The 4,550-nt window shown below is 44.3% G+C and overlaps 1 protein-coding gene across 1 annotated transcript in view; it reads left to right on the plus strand.

Annotated features, from left to right (window-relative positions):
* The window catches only part of LOC106810084 (relaxin receptor 2-like), a 36,782-nt gene that overhangs the window by 24,203 nt on the left and 8,029 nt on the right, over positions 1-4,550 (plus strand). The gene's annotated exons all lie outside the window — the stretch shown is intronic.

A 4,550-nucleotide genomic window follows, 5' to 3' on the forward strand; every position in this document is an offset into this window, starting at 1 on the left:
ACACACACACACACACACACACACACACACACACACACACACACACACACACACACACACACACACACACACACACACACGCGCGCGCGCGCACACACGCACACACACGCACACGTAGATCCAGACACAGACACAGGAGTATAAATAATAGCTATATGGCTCATGCCTATTATTTTCGTATATGCGATATATAATTAATTCGGTTTCACAATTCTAGCCTCTTTCATGTTATTACGGAATTTTGCGATTGCTTCACTTATATTGGATCTCGCAAAAAAGCCATCCACTTTCGTTTCTGATTAACTAACAAATGTAGGCCCCCCCCCTACTTGTGTCAAGCGTATTGAAGGTTTCCACTCTCAAGGCAACATGAGTTCAAGCGAATTTGTATTCCAAGATACATGTGCCCTAGGGAAATTGATGTCGCTATAGCAAAGGTTATTATTTAAATTGGAGGATTGGAACGGGGAGGAGATATGAGGCAGACGATTTAGAGGTGGAGAAACGAACCTGGAGTGAGCTGGGCTGAGATCTTGGAAACCATTTTAAATATGAGATTGAATATGGAATGAGCTTCTACATGATAAGCCACAATGATAAAAAAAAATTGATTAAAAAAAAGTTGGAACGATTCAATCTTAGTTCAAAAATCGAGTCGAAAACCGGACAAGTAATAAGAGACGTTTGAAAATAGTCTTGTATCTCTAATCATCGTCATCGTCATCGACATGGCCATCGTCATCGTCATCGTCATCGTCATCGTCATCGTCATCGTCATCGTCATCGTCATCGGCATGGTCATCGTCATCGTCATCGTCATCGTCATCGTCATCGTCATCGGCATCTTCATCGTTATCATCATCATCGCGGTCGTACGTGGCTCCACCACACTTTAATGCAATTCGCACATTCTATCGTCAGCGTCTATCAGCCGTCGTCACTGTCGCTGCGGCTACGGGTAATTAATTTGTCGGCGGTGTTTTGAGGCGTGAGCACGCGCCGATGAAATAGCACAACATCAAAGTCCGCAGCGCAGACTTTACAGTCTATACTTATATAGAGAGACTATATATAACGTCGGTGCGATAAACGAGCAAACGTAATCGCTCGTACACACATGCGTCATTACTGCTATGAAGCACTTGGGAAAAATCTACTCTCGTGTTTCGATGAATGCACACACACGCGCGAACGCACGCTCTCATACACAAAGACACATACACGTGCGCGCACGCACGCAGACACTCGCCCACACGCAGACGCACACGCACACACACGCACACACACACACACACACGAGTAATTTTCGTCTGTTACCAAAAGAAAATTAAATTGAGCCGCCACACGAAGAGTGTTGACACTGGCGGCACACTTAAATCTCGTCCACGGTAAATTAACAACGTCATAAAGTTTTAGTTTTATATCGGCGATGAAGCCGCAACTTATATTAATCAGCGTCGCATCACGCGGATCATTGAATCTATATATCACATCATCAAACATGCGTGCGTTCGCTTCACCGACGTGAATGCGATTTGCTTCGTATTCAAATTGCAATACACGTCCGCTACGAAACGAACAGCTTATTTATATTTTATTTATATTCCTTCCCACGAGTTGGTCACGCACGCATTCGATCACCAAATGTTTTGTTCACGAATGCTTTGTTTTAGGTCGCTGCAGGAGATAGATTCTCGAAGGGTATATATATATATATATTTCTAAAGTACAAGATAAACAAGTATAATGATGGCATTTTGCGGTACGCGCGCGTATGTAAATCGCAGGGGAGATTCGACACGCGAGTAGAATATTTACCCGATTGATCATCTGATTGGATTTCCTGTGCGTTTAGGGCAGACAAACGCAGAAACCTTTTCTTAAAAAAATTCTTACGTGGATGAGCCTATGTGCGGACACTGTGAGACAGATATAATCTGATGTTTTACTTCGAAAAGACATACGCGATCTCCGCGTTTTTTTCGTCGCAAGAATCTTCAATGCAGCATGTCTCCTCATGTCACGTGATCATCGTCGCATTTATTAAAGTGTAGACCTAAGCGACTTACCCGTTTTCCTTGTCAATGTAATTGTATGTCGACCGCCAGGTAGCGTGCGTGAAGTCCGGGTCGTTCGTCGACGAAGAGTAGCATCTCTTATCAGCTACTATTGTAGCGACGTCAGCGTAAAATTATATATATATAGATATATATATATTATTATATATACTATTACATATATATTCACATAATTTATCACATAAGCGCAAACAAATCATCAGGCCGTAATCATCCGTATATGTATATGCTGTTTGAGGGTGCTGATATATTTCTAAAGAACATGCTAAGGTAAGAAATAATATCCTCATAAACACGACCCGATTTGCAAAACTGCTATATAATTTAAGCGTGTCCATTTTTACACACCACGGTGAGCTAGCGTTTATAATTGGACAGTTTCTTAACATGGTCCTTGCAGAAAGTATCATTGAGCATTATCTGATGCTACGTCATATGACTATATATATAATAGCATAGCATCATTATTAATAATATTTAAATATAGTATATAGCTATACTAGTATATATATATATATAGTATATAGTTAGTTTCCTAAATCGGCCGTTCAGCAATGGAAATAATCCCTAAAAATGGCCGCCTTATTAGCGATTTTTTTACATATTTTTATCTGCCCCACTATCGAATGAGCGATATAGCCGACGAGAGGTGAAATGCGTAACTCAGGCCGCAGCGCAGGATTGTTTGAAGAAAGCTTCATACTGATTTTCAGGACTTCAGAAATATTATGTGTGACATGAGTACGACCACGCTCCGGGAGTTCACATTGACTACGATAGCACGCAAATGATAAATGAGTTTCAACCATGGTATATTATAAATTCAGGTACTAATTTCATGCCGCAGAGACAGACACATAAAAAGAAAAAAACAGTTCTGAACGTCCATAATCGCCACTGGCGCCCGCGAGAAGAAGCACAGCTGGAGTAGCCAGTGTTCCAGTTAAATTTTTTGGATGTTTAAACAATTTTGTTCCTGTACATGTTTGTATTCTAAACTCTCCTTAAAGATTGCAGACGTCTACAATCAATTTTTTTTAGGGCATGTCCCCAGACCCCGCTAGCACTGCACCGCCACTGGACGCTTGCTTTTTATTATCGCACTGATGGAGTTTATACTTCTTGTTGCTTTCTTAGTTTTTTATAAGGACCTGTGGCGTCCATGTGCGTCCAACGATAAGTATGTTTACCGGATTTATCTGCACTTTCTTACACGTAACTGTCTTACTTTTAACCGTTACGTTTACCTTAACCTTGACCGTTACCACTTCCTAGGTTTTCCTTTACACTGATGGACACGAGCGACATGTTTTGTTGGCGGTGTTGATTGCTGCTGGCACACAACGTATATATCGAGTCGTCGAAGGACAACGCTTTCCGCTATCTGCATAATCTCGTCCAACTGCATAAGTGTCGGTGCTATCAATGCGTTGTCATTGTATTTAGTTGGTTATGCGCGTCCTACGGCCTTATGCCACGTCTAGTTTATACCACTACACGCTTACACACACACACACTCACACACACACATCTACCACACACACACACACACAGCACACACACGCACGCACGCACGCACGCACGCACGCACGCACGCCACGCACGGCACGCACGCGCACGGCACACAGCCTCGCACGCATGCAAACAGCCAACACAGAACACCATGCCGACGCGCTGTGCACCTCGCATGCAGACATACACATAAATACAAAACACAAGGCGTGCGCGGGCGCACGCATGACAAGACATGACACACGAATATCACAGCATTCAAGTTGCGCACGCAGCGCTATTTGACTACACAGCAAACACAGACACGGCGCACGCACGCATGCAGGACTATCAGCAGCTATAACGACAGGACATCTACGGCGCACCCAATCGTCATGCAGACAATACACAAAAGCACAGATCACAGGTTCAGGCGTTCACGCAGTCAATGCAGACCGTCACTCCACACAAACACACAGACGCGGAGGCACACTTACACGCCATGCACGCATACACAGCGAAACCAGACCAGGTCGCACGCGACGCATGCAGACATACACACAAACACGGAGACATTTCTCTGTAGGGGGCACGCACGCATTGCGCAGACAACTTAACCACATAACACTAGACACAGGCGCACGCGACGATGCAGACATAACCACAAACACAGACACGAGGCGCGACGCACGCCATGCAGACATTACACACAACACCAGGACACAGCGCGCACGGCTGACGCACGCATTCGCAGACACACACCACACACACACACACCACGTACACATCAATAAGCACACACTACAGCCAACACACACACATCACTCACATAATTAACACGCCACTGCACGCATGCAGACAGTGACACTCGACACAACACAGACACAGGCGCACGCAAACGCAGTGCAGGCAGTCACACAAACAACATACAGCAAAGGTCGCACGCTACGCATGTCAGACCATACACACAAAACACAGACA

Source organism: Priapulus caudatus, unplaced genomic scaffold (assembly GCF_000485595.1).
Source record: "Priapulus caudatus unplaced genomic scaffold, Priapulus_caudatus-5.0.1 Scaffold409, whole genome shotgun sequence".
Lineage (NCBI taxonomy): Eukaryota > Metazoa > Priapulida > Priapulimorpha > Priapulimorphida > Priapulidae > Priapulus > Priapulus caudatus.